Here is a 19,184-nt window from a genome sequence, read left to right on the forward strand (position 1 = left end):
TCCAAAGACATAAAAGTGTGCCTCATTCTCAGTTAAAACCCAGGAGTGTCTTGTCTTGTTTCTTCTAGATGATTCCAGAGTATCAATAGGATCTTCATGATTTTGTTTTTCTAATTTTAATTTTTTAATTTTCCTCCATACTAATTTTGTGGTTCTATTCTGTTGTTCATTTATAACTGATAAATTACCACCACTGCTGGCAGAAATGGATGAGAATTTGGTTTTAGGATCTGACCACCTGGAGATCTCTATAAACGGGTCCACAGAGATCTGGTCTCCTCTAAGTAAGAGAAAACAGAGAATCTGGTTTTCTACTCTTTGTCAATTTGTTTATTCAAATCATACCTTCTGGAAGAGAATAGTTCTTTGATATTTGGACCAGTGAGTTTTTCTCTTTCAGTGTTTATACTTGACTCACAACTAAAACTGTAGAATTGAAGCTATAATCTCTCTTTTTCTGTGCCCATATGCCCATGTGTCTGTAACTGAGATATGCCTTCACCTCTGACTGTGTGAGTGTGTAACGTTTTCCTACCTCTGAATGATATTAATATATTAAAATATAAAATCTCTTCAATTAATGGAGCTCTACCTGATTGGCATATCTAGATAAATTGCTCATATAAATTGAATATTCCTCAATTTCCCTGAAAATAACAAAGCTGAATTATGGGACTTTAAGCTACATTTAAACAACATATATTCTCCCAGAAACCAATTCACAACTATTTTAAGAAATCAACACCTCTATATTAAAGAGTTTGGCTTCTTTTTCCCAGAGATCATTAAACCCTTCCTACCTCGAGAGCACCCGTTTCTCAGGATATAGTAGACGAGGAGCCTCAACAACAGGCAGCAGGGCTGGGCTCCCTTCCCGACTGTGCCACCCACGTGCCATGTGACCTTGGGAGAGCTGATTAGCATCCCTGGGCCACAGTGGCCTCAGCTGTAAAATAGAGACCCCAACTAATTCTTTGTGCCTCCTTCAGCCACTGTCAGTAGAGAAAATTTCTTAGGAAAAGATCACAGACTGGTAATTGTACACCTTAAGCAGACCTCTGAAATAATTCAGTCCAACGGCCTCATTTTATAGCCAGAGAAGCTGACGTGCCCCAAGTAAACTACACTTAGGGGAGACCAGAACCCTAGAACCCACTTCCCTCCCTCCTCTTTCACTGTTTTGTCCCTTCGTGTCATAAAAACTCTCTCTTCCACAGTGGAGTAGGTATATTCTTTTCATCCTACATCTCAGAACCCAAATATCTCAGAGCCACAGTTATCTGTCTGTCTCCCAGCTGCAAACTGGTTTCCTCTGGTTTCCTCTAGTCAGACTTCGCTTTCACAGAGGTTGAGGTATTTTCCCCACAGCGATTCCAGAACCCTAATTAAAAGAGACCAATCTCTTGAGCTCATGAAGGATTCTAAAGGAGAAACACTCAATGAAACACCAAATGCCGGGCCTGTTCATTACCTTTCCTTAGATTTGAAACCATACTCCTAAAAGAATAAAATAAAATAAATTCACTCTTCAATGCCATTCTACCATGATGTGTGGACTGACGGTCACTAAATTATTTGTTACTGGTCGGCTACAAGAAGTACGGAAATCAAGAGTTAGCATTTAGTGACCTTGATAGCAATCTGGCTTTGCCTGAACACTTAAGTGAGTCGAGTCATCTTGTTGAACAGGGTATCTATTAATCCAAATGTTGTTGAACTTGAGTGAAGTGTCATATGGAAGCTTCATACTAGTCATGTAAAATAAGACCATATGTCAGTTTACAATGAATTTGTACAATAACAGAAAATACTGGCCCTGTGCCCAAGACGATTTAGGAGCACCATGCTGTACCAATTCACTGAATGAGATTCCGTGTTTCAGACAACTGTGGTTTTAGAAGTAAATTCCAATGGGAATAATGAACTCAAATATCATCACACAGCAGTTATCTACCCTAAATGAGTGAAGGAGGTCACACATGAGATTCAACAGGGAAGGGTGAGGACCACGGCAAACCAGAGAGGCCCAGTGTTAATGGTACAAGCAGCTAGTCATCTTCATCTGACTATAACCATGTATGCCCAGACATCATGATTTCACAAAAGAAACCAGTAATTGAGGTTTTCAGGTAAAAAGTTCTTGATTCTTAAATGTTGGCAGGTAATTCATTTTCCTTTAGAAACATCATTGTAGACTTAATTATCCCATTAGCTCCCTAGATTAGGTCCGTAAGTGGCCACTTTGTCATTTGCTCTCTAGGGAAATTACATATTGATGTTCACGGATAGATTCCTCTTCCTTGAATTCTATTTTGAGGCTCCAAAAGCCCTTTCTAAAGAGTCAGGTGGTATCTGTCTGATGCCTTCTGACAGGATCTGTCAGATTTAGGAACCAAGGGAGCCTGGGCCCTCAAAATACCTCTGTTCTCAAAAGTTGTTCTCAGTAAGAGGCCAGCCTAGTTTCCAGGCCTTGTATCTACGCCATCCCCCAAGCCAATATCACTCTGCAAGTTCCCCTCAAGCTCAAACCCTGAGCTTGCCTCTTTTCATATGTGATGTTTTCTGCCATGATGACCCGTCTCTGACCCTGGGCTGCCCTGACACTGCTTCTGATCACAGACCTGGTTTGGCAGCCACAGCCTCCCCAGCCTGTCCCTGCTCACTCCCAACAGGGCACGGTCATCAGTGGTGTCCTCCGCTTAGGGCCGAGGTTAGAACAAATCTTCCTCAGCTGCCCCCTCCCACCTTTCAGAAATGCACAAAATGCCTAAACTGGTGCAGCTCGTGCTTTCCCAAGGGCAGGGATTCTCCCCCTCTGCCGCCTTCCTCTCCTGAGTGGAGGTTCCTGGGCACATGGAGGAGGGGGGTTGGCAGGGTGTCACATTTACAGTGATGACATGCTGGCCTTGGTCCCGTGTCTCCTGTGAAATCCACAGGCACGGCTGAAGTCTGATCCGTAAAGGGATGGCGGTATAGCTCTGCCTGGTTCTCCCATGTCCCTGTGACTCCGCCATCACAAGGTCAGGAAGCTCAACCTCCAAACCTGGATGTCAGACAGAGTCTGGAAGAGCCCAGGGATCCTGGCTCCATGCAGGTGTCACAGGGACCAGGAGTGCTGACTATGGCATGGACGGTAAGGCGACCAGCCGAGCACACAGACCTGCTCACCCGACACGGTCCATCCACCTACTGACTTCCCTGCCCTTTAATGAATTCCTCTGGTGTGACTTCTGGAGAGGTATTTAGGAGACGACGTTTTGCGCTAAAACAAGCCACAGCTATCAGCCAAAACAAACAGCTTTCAGTAATCAGACAGCTGTTGAACCCACACGTCAGGGTCTGAGTGTAATGACTGGCTCCCTGGCACCGCCCACCCTGGGGGCACGCCACGGGGCTGAAGGACACTGGAAGACGGGAAACCATGGCCTGGACACACAGATGCTCCACTTCGGGGATGGGGTGGCACTGCTGGTGTCACCATGTGACCAGGTCCAGGCGACTCTCCACCTGCAGTTGCCGGGGACAGGCCTGCCTGCTGCTCAGACACACAGAAGAGGAAGAGCGGAACGTGGCTGAGGCCCGGAGGGCTTCGCGGCTCTTAGAACCAACACAAACATGTGGGGTGGACATCCTGACAACGAGGTTTCTACAGACATTTGGTGGAATGGGCACTAGGTGTCAAGCAAGGTTTCTTGGATTTATACAAGCACCTACTCCAACAAGCTCTAAGCACAACCCTGACACTGTTACTCTCAGGACACTCCTGTGAAGCCACCAAAGGCTAAGCCAGCTCCCAGCTTCCATCCGTGGTGGGAGGAGGCAGAGAGAGGCTGTCACCAGGCAGAGGGGAGCAGAGAGGAAACCAGAGTGAGGACTGAATGGCTTGCAGATGTAGCCCTGGCTCTGTAATAGAGAATAACCCTTGTTTTGTTGGAAGTTTACAGGGACACCATGACCTGGCCCATGTGGGCGGCTGCAAGAACAAAGAATGCCTGCAGCAAGAAGTTTGCAACAACCAACCACACCCCCTCCCTTGTTTTTTTGTATAAAAGGAGCTTGTATTCTGACTAGAGGAGGATGGTTCTCCAAGGCATTAGTCTGCCATCCTCTCAGTCTGCGGGCTTTCAGAATAAAGTCGCTATTCTTTGCCCCAACACCTGGTCTCCCAATTTATTGGCCTGTCGTGCTGTGAGCAGAACAAGTTTGGACTCGGCAACAATTTTGGCGAAGCCAGCCAGGAGCCTTGCTGCTCATGGCTAGCCTGCCCCGTTTGGGGAATTTTCAGGTGAGGTCCTAGCAGCTGCCAGGACCACTTATCCTGAGGACCTTCCCCTCAAAATTCCCTGACGTGGCACCTGCTGCCCCAGCGCTTGGCAGCTGGAGCAAGGAATCGACATTTGGGGGCCGACGGGCTCCATATAGTAGGGTGAGTCGCTCTGGTGTGTACAGCCAGGAACTATTCCTCTCCATTTGGAGCTTTTTCTCTAGAAGAAGCCAATTTGTTTTGTATTTTAAGTGGGGTACCCTGTTGGAGAGTGGAAACAGTGGTTGGACTTCACCTGATCTGTGAATCGGTTCATTTGCTTCAGTTTTGTGTTTAGTCATGTCATACTTTGTTTGTGTTCTTGGTATTGGGGTTTGTTTGCACTCTTGTGTCTGGTTGTTCTTAAACTTCTAGATATAGGAAATACTCATCTGTCCCTAAGGAAAGCCCTTTGGGGCGTGTCTTAAACAAACAGGGAAAATATGGCTGTGAGCCTATGACTATGGAAAAGATGGCATTTTACTGTAACACTGCTTGAGTAATGTACACTTTAGGCTCTAGGGAACACTGGCCTGAAAATGGGTTGTTAAATTACTAAACCATTCTCCAGTTAGATCTGTTTTGCCAGAGAAAAGGTAAGTTGGAAGAAATACCATATATACAAGACTTTATGAAATCCCATAATGAGGAAGGTCATGACTGACAGGGCCCAGGGCTCTTAGCCATTTTAAAGACCGGTGTAACAACTGCCACCCAAGAGCCTTAGGTACAACTGACAGTGCGGTCTCAACTAGTGGACTTTCTAACTTCTAACTTCTAAACTTCTGTCCCAGTACCAATGACTCAACTGCTGTTATGACCTCTGGAATGCAAATTTTGAGAAAGGGAGTAATTTGGAAATAAATAGACATCTTAAATGTCTTCCATGGAAGTTAGTAAAAATGTTTAGCTATCTACACAGGCAACTTCGATTTGTTCTATCTGCCAGAAACCCAATTTTGAATCCAACCTCTTATAACTGATGAGTCTTACATTGTTGTACATGACTCATGGCTAAAATTTTGAAATGGGAACTATGAGGTCTCTGTGTTTGTACGTACCTATATGTGTGCTGTAGATAACGTGGCATTGCCAAAGTTAATTTGTAAAAGAGCTCTATTTAATTGGCTTTAAAAAAAATCAAATGCTTATATAAATACTCAGAAAAAAAAAAAAAACTGGCCAGAATGAAAATCAAGTTCCCGTGATCTAAAAAAATATTCAGTACTGAATCGATACCTGGTATTTGAAGCTAGTTTAAGCCTATTGGTTTGATTAATATAGACATGTCTTTAGATTCATTAATGGTAAGCATAAAACTTCTACTGTATTTAGGTTTAATAGAAGTCCAATAAGACCTTGTCATATCTGTTACAAATTTGTCAGCAAGAAAAATAACTTGATATAATATTCTTGCAAGTGAGAAAGAGCCTTTGGGTAAACTCTGTAGGAATGATTATTTCAGGAATGTCTATTCAAATGATCGCCCCAGATATTTGGTAACTTAAAGTTTTAGAATTGTGCTAAATTAAGTTAAATGATGAACGTTTATTAAATAGCTAGGTCATTTTCAGATAAAGTAAGATAAACATTAATTGCTGAATACTGACTTCCTCTTACAGAGAAACTAAAGATATTTAGAAATATTAATGTATGTTTGGTGCCACCCTGAAATATTCCCTACTACTAAGGGAAACATTTCAGTATGCTAGGAAAGTAAGATGAATGTTTTCAGTAAAATAATGTATAAGAAATGGAATTATATTTCGTTAAGAGTGAAAAACAGTGACTTTTTTCCTAAAGCTGGTTGCTTCTGAATAGAAAAGAAAATAAGGGACAAAATAAGATGGATACAGAAAGTTGTGGAAGGTTTGTGAAAGAGGAACCCTAAGAAAAGAGTTTTGTACATGGTCTGGATTGGCTAAGTTTAAAATAAATGTAGTTGATTAAATAAATCTTAAAAGTAAGCTGGTACAAGACTAGATTTGGTTCTCTTTGTCTCTGTTGAGAGAATGAAGTTTTCTTAAAATGTTAATCTGCTTTTAGTAACAGATTGTAAAATTTCTTTTATCCCTTAAGTGACCTGTTCTGTATTTACCCTTGAAATATTTTTATTGTTTATGAATAAGTACTGTTTCACAGTAACCTATACTTTTATCTGACCAAGTGTTTGGAAATTTTTAACAAGCTTCCCAAATACCAAATTTTAATCAGAATTCTTTTGACCTCCAGCTAAATCTGGGATGCTTTAGAGGGCCCCTGAAACATCCCAAAGAGATTTTAAACTAGTAAGTTTCATTTGGTACGTTACATGACATGGGAAGTACTGTCAAATGAATAATAAATCTTCCTAGGTTATACTGTATGAAAAAATATTATTAATATGGATATTCTAGAAATTACATGGAATCCCTAAAAATACGGTATGTCTGAAATGTTGTCAGTCATAATTATGGTTATTGTAACCAGGTTTCCTTATCGACTACAGTGTAACTAAGTGCTTAACCACGCTTTTAAGTCTTTTGTCATTTATAGACAGTTATTGTTTTATTCTGATGCTTTTGCAAAATGCTTTCTCTTCAAGGAGATTTGCTGGTTTCTGATAAATTTCAAACTATAGCACTGAACTAAACTGGGTAAGAAATTTTAAAAGTCTGATGAAAACTCTGATTTCATAAAGCTGTTAACAAAAAACAAAGATTTGTTACATGGGACTGAGTAATCTGATGAATACGGTTATAACTTTCATTTTTTACTGGCTTTTAATCTGTGTTCTCCAGGTATAAAGAAGTCCTTCTTCTCAAGCTAATTATGACTTACAGCAGTTTGGTAAACTATCCCTTTCTCAGTAATCTATCCTTGGATGAAGATCAGATGCCCCATCACCTGCAAACAGGGGATTATATATACTGTAACAGACATGATTTAAAAACTATCTTCAGCCTGAATGGAAGGACCCTTTATCAGGTACTCTTAACTAGACCATGCACAGCAAAAGCTAAAGAAAATTGACTTTTGGATTAATTTCCAGTCAGAAAGAGCCCCTGCACTGGACTGGCCTATAGAGGACTGCTCACCTTAAAACAATGCTCAAATGGAGAAGAAGCTACCAGACCAGGATGAGAAGACGACGACATCTGAGGTAGACAGCTGACCCAAGACACCGGGCCAGGCCTGTATACCAATGACTTTGATAATTGTTCATACTGTTGCTTATGAACAATGCCTGTATAACATTTTCCTTAAAGATAAGGATTGGTACAGAACAGATTAAGTCACATGACCTGGGGATACTCCAAGCCACACGTAATGAAAGTTCTTGGCTTAAATTCTTAATTATTTATTTATTCTTACTTACTATATTATTTGTATTTTGCCTGTTTTACAAAATGTTGCTTCTTACATTACCAAATATGTGACTGAGCCTCTGATAAAATAATGACTAGGCAACTTGAAACAGTAGGCCAGATATATACTTTTGTATGAGACCAATGACTGTAATAGTGCAAGTCTAGATATGGAAAAAGCAACAAGAGGGAATATTTTCCTGGATCATAACAGGCTAGTAAGACAGGTGGTCCACAGACATTTTTGCTCCTGTTAATAAGGCCTAGTCCCATAATAGCACATTGAGTGGTCTGTCAATAAAATCCTCGCCTGACCTAGGAATAAGCATTCCTAGCACCGTGGGACGAAATGGTCATGCCAAACCATGGTCAAATTTCTGATCATAAGGGCACTTGCCATCTGCCTCTACAAGGATTGGATCACGCTGGCACTTGCCATCTACCTCTGCTTGGATTAAATCATGAGTCACTGCAGCCGCTAACCTCCAACACACCCTGAAAGGAGACAGGGTGGAGACCAGGAATGAGGCACTCTGTGCTTTGGGAAAACTGGCTGAAAAGGTCTTCAGATAGTTAGACATTTTCAGGAAAAGATTTTATGAGCCCAAATTCTTGCATCTCCTCATATCTAAAAAAGCACTAAAATAATTAATGGTAATTACATCTGCTTTGGCCATTAAGGAGAAAAATGCATTTGAAAATCAAGATGGAATAACTGTACTTCAGACATCCAAGGTAAAACTAGGTAACCAATGTAGATGTGATTTCAGACAAGCTTCTGTATTGCTGAGAACTTGAGTTTTCTGAGCGGTGTCAAAATTAGAATGCCACCATCCATTCTCAAAGCAGTGTCTGCTGGCAACTTGTAGCTACAACCTTATGGGTTTAAGTTCTCCTCTTGTAGTTGTTGAGTTTCTGGATTCATACTGCTTGTTGTACTTTCCTACCAGATAAATCCAGAAACATCATAACTGCCCTGGAGGACATAAAACAACAAATACATAATGCAGGGGATTCAGATGCATATGTGCAAAAAGTTATATTAACCTAACTTAACACCTGTTTTTCTGGCCTCTTTTCATGGATACCCCAAGGTCTCAAAACCATTCTTATGGAAATTCTACAATTTCTGTTATCATTTCTGTTAACAGGAGTTGATATGTATCTAATATTTAGACTGTTCTCCATTGTGTAATGTGCGGGAAACGAGCAACTAAGTCTCTTTCTGAACCCCCAGCCACACAGCAAGATCAAGTTCACTCATTCCATTTCAAGGGCCCCCAAATGACGCCCTCATTCAGCAAGAACACGACGCCCATCTTCCCTATTTCCATAGAAAAGGAATTGACAGAAACTGACAGTGGGGATTTTGAAGGAGGATTAATAAAATGGCTGCACTTAGGCTAACAGATTGCTTATTCCTTCCAACTGACCTCACTGACCGGTTGCTACTCACGGTTCCAGGCCCATTGTTAAAACTAAAGCTATTGATCTTACTGTTTCTACTTTATTCCAGTAATTGAAAGCTAGAATCATGCTTGGTCTCTGAGTCAATCTCCAGGGAGAAGGCCCCAGGACTTTAACCTTACAAAATAGCCTGAATTACCAAGAAGACCACACCTTGGGTGCTTATAAGATAAAGAGATGGAAAGAGTGACAAACGCTAGTGTCTATAGGACTAGTCACCTGGAGGCATCATGACACCATTCTAAGTCTTCTGATGAACTAAATAGCACAAGAATCTAGTGTAATTCTGGTACAGTGGAAAAAATTAACATTAAAGATATGTATTGAGAACTGGAACCAAAACTCCAAGTTCAACAAAGTACCAAGGAGTTTTATCAGGATCAAACAGTTATAAATAAAGAGAGAGAAAAAAAAAGAAAGAGAGAGATTATACTACTGACTAAAGATGTCCAGGAATGTTCCCTGACCAAGGCTGATCAATTCCATTCCATAATCACCCCCTCATCACCCCATTTCAGCAGGAAGTAGCCAGAGCAGTCATCGCCTCTTTTCCCACAAGATCGTGGAATGGATATTGACAGTGGGGAATTGTAGTAGAGAATAGCCTTTGTTTTGTTGGAGGTTTACAGGGACACCATGACCTGGCCAACGGGGTTGACTGCAAGAGCAAAGAATGCCTGCAGTAAGAAGTTTGCAACAACCAACCACACCCTCTCCCTTGTTTTTTGTATAAAAGGACCCTGTATTCTGACTAGAGGAGGATGGTTCTCCAAGACATTAGTCTGCCATCCTCTTGGTCTGCTGGCTTTCCGAATAAAGTCGCTATTCCTTGCCCCAGCACCTCATCTCGTGATTTATTGGCCTGTCGTGCAGTGAGCAGAACGAGTTTGGACTCGGCAACAGCTTCTTCCCCTGCATGGCACCCTCTGTCTCCCCACAAGGTTCAGCAGGCCATGGTTTTCACAGCCAGAGGACTAGGCATCCAGCAATCATGTGAGAACCTGGCCCAACCTAATTTACTAGTGTCCCCAAGCGGACAGAAGGATATGTTCCAGAGAAAATACAGCACTAATATTACCTGTCTCAATTCTTTCTTTGGAATGAGGCATAATATAAGTAAATGAAATGAACCAGACTGTAATTTCTTTTATGTGTATTTCATCATGGTTTCCCCGTCACTCCTCCATCTTCATGTACAAGCCCTGTCCCACCAGGTTCACGACAACTGCTCCATCACCCCCTGCACCCATCCCCCGTTGTCATCACCTCCCACTTCTAGACGGTCCCCATCATGAATAAAGCCTTCAGCACCTCGGCGGGTCATGGTTTTCAGCCCCTCCCCCGTTACCACCATCACTCTGGGAAATTCAACGTGCCTGGGAGCCCCCGCCCACCTCCCAGCCTCACAAGCCTGGACTCCCTCAGAGCCACTGAGGACGTCCTCTCCCCCCACAACCTCGGCCAGCTCCTCCCACCAGGACCACTCCCTGCACCGTCACCATTGGAAACCGCTCCCTGAAATCATGGATTCCAGCATCCCACCCTGACCACACCTTCCACCCTTGACCCCCACAGCCCCTCCTGGATGTCCCACAGACGCCTCAACTGAGAATGACAAGCAGAGAGGAGTCAGAATCAGAGCCAAGGATTTAAATCCTTTAATAGTATTTGCTGATGACAGAAGTCAAGGATCCTCAGCTGAGAAGTGTTGGCTGGGGCTGCAGCTAAGGCTGAGGCTGTGAAGACTCCTGTCAGGCTCTGGGACCCAGGCTTCAGCCGTTCCTTCTGGATCCAGGCATCTCATCAAACAGAGCGTAGGCTGTATCCTTCACTTGGCGATGGGGCTCTGCGTTGTTGTCAACTGCTCCCTCCACATCTTGTGAGGTGGTCTGCATGCCGCCAGTGTTGGCCTCGGTGCCTACCAGATCAAGGATGTAGTCGGTCAGGTAGTCAAGCGTGGAGAAGAGAAAATCTGTTGTGGATGAACTCAGAGTATGGACATACTGATCCTCCTGCAGAAGGCAGTCCATGTAGCTCACAGGGAACTGGAGCTCGGTTGTTCCAAGATCGGCAGGGGTCTGACAGGAGTGGCTTTGTTGCTCAGACATGATGTTTGCTGGCTTTGGCTCCAATCAGCTCTGCTTGACTTCCCTGCAGCACTGGGCCTCTCAAGACACCTGCACTGGGCCCTGCTCATTATATCCCCAAGCTCAGCCCCTCATTGGTCAGCGAGCTGCCTCTGTGACATCCTAGACTTTGGGATGTCACGGGTTTCAATTGTGCCTTAATCAGGCCTCAGCCAACACACATCCATGACCGGTACCTGGTCACTCTGACCGGACCCTGATATTGAGGGAACTGTAATTTTCTGCTTGACATTAACACTGTAGAAATAAATGCATGTTTCCATGGAAACTTTTCCCTGTCTTTAGGACATCACACCACGTTATCTGATTCTAGTCTTACATTGTCTTTGAGGTCTTTTACAACCTTTTGTTAGTTGCAGGTTACTGACAAACCTATGCAACAGCCTGTCTAGTAGAGATTGAATTGTTCCCCTCTCAGGATGTAACAAAACCAGTTTTGCTTCCATGTACACATTCATTGAAATATTCTTGATCAATATTCCTGTATTGAATGTTTGGATTCTCTTTTGAACCAGTTATATTATTTTCCCATTCCCTCATTGAGTAAGTAGAATCTTTTAACTCATGTTCCTATTATGTCTTTTAGGAGTGTCTTGATTTTACACAGTTTGAAAAGTATCTTCTGATTATTTCAGAAGTTACAATGAGTTGCTCCATAGATAAGTCTCTCAGAATGAGGGAAATAAGTTAGAGAGAGGGAAAAGTGTATTCGGTACCCAGTTTAAGCCCAGACGTGTCTTTTCTTGGCTGTCCTAGGCCAAAGCACCAAGAGATGTTTCTTTCTATTGTTTTCTCATTTTAATTTTCCTCCCCACTAATTTTGTGCTTCCACTTTGTTTTGGGTTCATCAACAGCTGGTAAGAGTTACAGCTATTTCCCTTCCAAAAGAGAAAGAAGGAAGGAAGGACCCTGATCCAAGCAATTTCAATGTAATTTCAATATCCAAGCAGGCACATCTCCGTAGGTTTCCAGGTCTGGGAATAATCCTTTGTGGTTTGAGGCTCCTCCCTCTGATCTCATGATAGGTCCTCAGCAGCTCTGCCCTCTAGTCGCTAGGCTCCGCCTTCGGAATCATCTTGCCTTTATTCTGAATGGAGCACATGTTAGCAACTGAATAGTTTCATCAGCCTGTTTTCTGCTTGCCAAATTTTGGGAGTCCCACAGCCTTCTTTCATTTCATTTTCTAGGGATGGCATTGTTAATGCTAATTCAACATACTCGAAAATCTTGTAGTCTCCCATGTATGTCTTGGGGATTCAGGCCCTTAGACAAGAGGCTGGTTCAGAAATCCCTTCTGGGAAATCCCATCTCTGTTCTTGCTTCTGCTGAGATGGCTGGTGTCATCCATGATTCACAGCCGATTTTGCTCCAAGGAGCCCTCTGAATACTCTCATGTTGGATCCCTCAGAGGTACTAGCAAAAGAATGTCTACCTACATCCTTGATTTTATCTCTACAGGACACTTTCCTGACAGTCAATCCTCTAATTTTAATGTCTCTCGCAATCTGGATAGACAGCTAATTTCTCATATGTTCAAGTCCTGGTTCCTTTTTGCTTAATGGTTCTTCCCTCAATTTATGTCTTTCCTCTGGCATTTTTACCAGTAGTAGCAAGAAGAAACAAGGGCGTGCCTTCAACACGTCCCTTGGAAATCTGCTCAGCTCAATTTTCAATTCACTGCTTACAAGTTCTGTTTTCCACATAACTATAGGACACAATTCAGCTAAGATTTCTGTGACTGTGTGACAAGAATCCCCTGTCCTCCAATTTCCAATATCATGTTCCAAACTTCCTTGTAAACCTTCACCAGCAACACCTTTGATGCTCATATTTCTATCGATAGTCTGCCTGGGATAACTTAAGTATTCTTTAAGATAATACAGGTTTTCTTTACTATGCTCCTCACTACACTTTGAGCCCTCACCAAGAGCACTTTTAACAGGCATTTTTCTACTAACTGTTCAAGGTAATCCAGGATTTTTATCAGCCTCAGCACTACTGACATTTTGGACTGGATAACTGTTTTGGGGCATCAGGGCTGTTCCTGGCATGATAGGATATTTAGCAATGTCGCTGGCCTCTGTCCACTAGGTAATAACAGCACCCTCCAGTTGTGATGCCAAAATGTATCTAAAGACACTGTCAAATGCCCCCTAGAAGGCAAAATCATCCTCCTCAATTGAGAACACTACATTAAAAATGTACATTACAAATACATTACTTTAAGGTACAATGAGGAGATGTAGCTTAGATGAAATAATCAAGAACAGTCCTCCAAGGAAGGTTAAAACTGAGAACTGGCACAAGAATAGGGAATGAAATAGAAAAGTGGTAAGAGAAAGAACATCCAGAAAGATGGCATGGGCAAATCTCTAAAGTGGTAAAGCACTTGGGGTGTTTTGAATCAAAGCTAGTAAGTGTAACTGAACTTGAGTGCAAGAAAGAAGGGAGATTGAGATGACCTTGTATCCACCCACAAGCAATGAAGAATCTGGACTTTAATAGACTTCCATCTCTCAGACCTGGATAGACACAGACATAATTCACATATACATGTTTTTTAAAAATTAATCCACGTTAAAAGAGAAAAAGGTTCTAAGAGAGCAAGGAAGTGTAGGATGAATGGCGGTAACACTGTGTAGTACGTTGTTTGCAGAAGTGGCCACAATTATCCCATTCTCTCTATATCCACATTAAAAAAAATGTGACTTTGCAGCTCCTCTAATCAAGACATGGTGCCTATACCCCCACCTCTTAAATCTGGGCTGGCTTTACTACTTACTGGGGGAATACAATGGGGAAGTGATGGAGGACTAGTAATGGGCCTGGTCCTCAAGAGACTTTGTGTTCTTTTACTCTTACTTGACATACCTACTTCTGTCATGTCAACAGGCATAAGCTAGGCTGCTGGAGAATGAGACATCACGTGGAGTTGAGCCAAGTCAGCCAGATGTTCCTTCTAAGGCTTTAGATAGGTGAGCTCAGCCATGATCAACAAAGTCAACTCACCCCCTTTTTGTGCTCTTAGGTTATATATATCAAATCTATAAGTTCTACAAAATCAATAATACATTGCCATAATAATTACTTTATATAATTGTATATCTTTATGACTTTAAAGAAGGAGAGGCGCAAACATGTATTTATAGATTTTGTTATATTACCTTCCTTATTTGTCATCTATGGTTCTCTCCACTTGTTCCCATGGATTCTATTTACCATCCAGAGTCATTTTCTTAATACAGCTTTGCTTCCACCCATTCCCTTTGTGCTGTTATTGGAATATATGTATATATATCGCATTTTCATATCTTACATGCACAACAGTACATTACACAATTTTTAAGTCACTTAAGTAAGGAAAATAAATATACATCTATACTGTCTCTTAAAATTACAATTACCTTTACCAGTACTTTTCTAGGGGGAGAGGTACAGATTTGAATTACTGCCTGGAGTTTCTTGCTTTCAGCCTAAATAACTTCCTTTCATTTTTCTTCATCCTTTTTCTTTCTGCTCCCCAAACTAGGAAACTTCAATTGTCTTATCATCAAGTTCACTGATTCTTTCTTCTGCCAGTTCAAATCTAGTGGTCAACCCTTTAGTGAATTTTTCATTTCAGTTATTGTAATTTTCAACTCCAGAATTTCCATTTGGTTCCTTTTTATGACTTTGATTTCTTTATTCATATTCTCCAGTTGACATAGTATTGTCACCATATCTCCCTTTACTTCTTTAATCATGGTTTCCTTTAGTCCTTTGAACATATTATAAGGTAACTTTGAAGTCTTTTGTCTATTAAATGCCACATCTGGTCGCTCTCAAGTTTCTGCTGCCTGTTTTTGTTCTGGTGTATAGGTCATACTTTTCTGTTTCTTTGCATATATCAATTTTTTGTCAGAAATTGGAAATCTTAGATATATTATAGCAACTCTGGGTATTGGTCCCACCATGTGCTTATATTATTTCTCTGTTTAATTGTTTAGTGATTGGCTGGATAATTGTAGCGAAGTCTATAGCCTCCCCTCACACTGTGAAGCCTCTGATGTTCTTCATGGGATGTAGACTTGGGGATGACACTAGTCACCCTGGGATGGCATTGGTTTTGGCAGAACATTCTGTCTCTTTCTCTGATCAAACCCAACTGATAAGCTCCATCAATTTCCTGAGGGCATAAATTGTACCATAAACTGATACAATTGAATCCAGGCTCTCTTGAAAGGTAAGTTGTTTAGGTCAATGTTTAAGTTCGTTCTGTCTCCAGGAAGGTTCCCACTAGGTGTTGCTTTCTCAGCTTCTCTCCAGAAAACTAGCCAGCCTGTAGTTTAGTCTAGATCTCCAATTAATATACCAATCTTTTCCCAACTGCCTTTCATCACAACGTCCATTGTTTTTGAGAGTGCCCTTAGGTTTGAACTTCTCTACATTCTGTTGCAAATGAAATCAGTTTCTTTCGTGAGAGATTCGGTGTTTTCTCTTATGGCCCGTTTCACCTCCAGGGCAATTCTATGAGCCTCAGCTCTGGAGCTGAGAGTGGGGACAATGGGACACTTTTCTCAGAGTGATACTCCATTTTAGGAGCTGAACACCTGAGGGTGAAGTAGCTCAAGACTTCTCAGTTTGCCTCTCTTAGTGTGGATCACACGCGGATTACAATCCATGGAAGGGTGATCAGGTCCCAGTAATACTCAGTGACACTGCAACCAAGGTAGAACCTCCATCCCCTGAGGTGGGGTTGGGAGGAAGAAGCAAGCCCCCATCTCTCAGCCACACTTGCCCAGAACACAGCCTCGTAACAAAGAGCTAGGGGCAGAATGAGAAACGCTGATGTCCTGCCCCTCCCTTAAAGACAGCCCTTGGACTAGGAGCTGGAGGGGAAGAGCCCTGCATCCTTTGCTGCACCAGTCCTGAGTGGAGTTTCCATTTTACTGAGGGGGAGGAAAGAAAGATGGAGTGGGTATCAGTTCAAATACCTTAGACACTTGCTGCTATATCCATGTTTAAATAGATTTCCTTGAATAAATTTTTCTTCATTTGTTATATGCCCTTAGGACCATTTCCAGAGATGTTAAATGGTTGTTTTAAAAATAATTTTCATCAGTTTTCTGCAGAGTTGGTCTACATAGCATGTCTCACTTCCCTACTTAAAGTGGAACTCTGGTTGTGATTTGTAAGTTACTAAGGTTTGGTAGTTTATTACATAGCATTATTATATAGATAACTGATACATACCACTTACTCATGGAACCACTAGAACCCCAGGCTCTCAATACTTCTTGTGGAATCCAGAGCATTCCCTCTTTTGTAACTGAAACCACCCTAGTGATTTAGTGCATTAAATCACTTCATGGTAAATAATCCAGGAGACAGAAAAACACTTCAAGCAGTTTCCAAAAGTGATTCTCATAAAATGAGTTGCACTAGAAGAATCTGACTTATGGAGAGGCTTACATAAAGTTTACTTCTTTAGGCAATAGGAAATGGCTGATCATTTAGAAAAACAAAGACTCTCACAATTCACAGTAGCAAGCAAAACAAGATTGAAGATCTGCTTTTAATTGAGAGGAGTCATTACTGCATTTGAAAACTCAACTTGCAGAGTGAGCTCCTTCTCCAAACATCTGATCAAGTCTGACATAGAAAGTGAGACAAAGAGGAGTGGGTAGTGTCACATCAAAGAAATTCCTTGCTTTCACTCCAGAGTCAGAAATATAGACTATCTGGTATACTTCACCCATAATACCAACAAAATGTCAAAATCACTGAATGGGAAATTCATCACATCTAACTATCAATCGAATCTTCTAATAAAGATAACTGAAGAATCCAACAGCATTATCAGCAGAAGTTTTTTTCCATCACAGAAACCCTTTTCTTGACCCACAAGAGCACACATACCTGGGGCCTAGCAGTTGACTTCTCTGCCACAAATATATCCAAATTGTTTCCCAAAGCAAACTTGCATGATGGATGCTAGCTGAACCTATTGTGGTAATCATTTCAGAATGTATGTAAATCAAACCATCATGCTGTATGCCTTAAACTTATATCCTGGTGTGTATGCCAATGATTACCCAACGAAACTGAAAAAAAAAAAAAAAACCAAAAACATCTTACGGTTAACTTTCTGAGTTCTTGGAAATTCTAAGTCTAATTTTTGATCTATAGAGATCTTTAATTGCAACAACTGAAAAATTGAAATATATATCAACATATCAGAAGTTACAAATACAGGGGAAAATACCTATTCAGGCAATCTCATTTGCTGATCTCTGGGGCCTGGATCAAAGGGGAAGCCAGCAAGCCCAATGCTCAGAAACTGACAGTGAGTTGGTGGTAACAGACTGTTGTAGCAGGCTAGTTCACATTCCCCAAACAGCAGTTTCAGAGAGGAGCTTCAAAAATCTCCAATTTGGTCTCTCCTAAAGGTAAGAGACATGATACGATGTATTTCCTGTGTATCTATTTCACTGCAAAAATTTCACTTAAAAGCTATACTCATGATATATTAAGTTCAATAATATATTAAGTTAAAATATTGGGTTATATAACGTAATGAACCATATGCTCACAACTCTAAAATGTTTATCCTTCTTTATTCTCTTATACCTCCACTCTCAGCCCCCCTTCTCCCCACTCTATGGTCAGCAAATGTCCTCAAAATCCTCAAAGATCCAGATGAAACATTACTTCCTCTTTGAAGCTTCTTCTCACTTTTTTAAAGTTTTTCTCATATTTGGTCTCCAATGGTACCCTCTAGAAAATAATACACTAATATATTAGTTATCATTTCCACACAGAAGGACTTTGGGGCATTTTTATTTTCCTGTCTATATTTGTCTATATTCCATAATTGTTTACGTGAATAGGTACAACTTTTGTAATAAGAGACAATATAAGTTCCTTAGAAATCGAAAAGGAAATCATGCTCAGTTGGGCTTCCCAGAGGGCCTTTAATTTTAGCATTACCGTATGTGACCACCTATACTCAAGGTGACCTAGAAAAAGGCAGATTCTGGAACTACTGTTGTGCATTTCTCGAAGGATGAGGTGGTTCTAGGCCACTACATTTCCGAACACATGAAACTGAAACAACTCAGCGTCTCCTCCTCCCCACCTGGCCCTCCTCCCATATATCCCACTCTACTTTTCACTGTCCTCCAGCTGTACAAACAGCTCCCCAAGTCATCCTGGAGCAGCCTCTCTCACTCACTACCATGTTCACTGGGTACCAAATCTCAAATCTTCCTCAGAAACATTCCTCAAACCATCCTTATTTTCACTGGCACAGTTCGGTCCTCACGTCCTTTTGCCTGGGGACTTGCCACAGTCTCTTGCAGGTTCCTCTGGTCTAGACTCGTCCTTTTCCAGGTTATCTCCTCACTGCTCCTTTTTTCCCCTGAAATCTGATCATGCTGGTGCAATGTCCTCATTTTTCGATATTTGACTGCTAACAGCTTTTCAGCTTCACCCCACCCTCTTCTCCTTCTGGTCCACAAGTGGACAAGCTTATAAGAAAGTCTGGATGCTCCTTCCTTCAGTGCTACTGAGAGATTTAAACCATACAAGCCCCTTCCCATGGCTGGGAACTCTTACTCTGACCCCACCATGAAAACCTAACCACCGTTAAGACCCCAAGCCGGTCTTCTCTCCCTGTTCTCTCTCTCCACCCATTTTAGGACCTACTTGGGGACTACCCTGATCTGCCCAGAAAGCCTCATGATGTGATTGATGTATCTGCTCATACCCTCGTGTGTGTGTCTGAGAGAGAGAGAGAGAAAGAGAGAGAGACCCACTGTTCATCTCTGCATCTTAACCAAGTTTGGGGTGGGAGTCTATCCTGTATAGTAAAGGTGGCCACAACAGTGTTCCCCTACCGTTCAGTCTCTGCTGTCCTGTAAATCTGAGTACAAGCTCTCA

At 41.8% G+C, this 19,184-nt stretch overlaps 1 protein-coding gene across 2 annotated transcripts in view; it reads right to left on the reverse strand.

Annotated features, from left to right (window-relative positions):
* Positions 1–19,184, reverse strand: part of SYTL5 (synaptotagmin like 5) — a 303,237-nt gene that overhangs the window by 118,415 nt on the left and 165,638 nt on the right. The window lies entirely within an intron of this gene.

This window comes from Camelus dromedarius, chromosome X, assembly GCF_036321535.1.
Source record: "Camelus dromedarius isolate mCamDro1 chromosome X, mCamDro1.pat, whole genome shotgun sequence".
NCBI lineage: Eukaryota > Metazoa > Chordata > Mammalia > Artiodactyla > Camelidae > Camelus > Camelus dromedarius.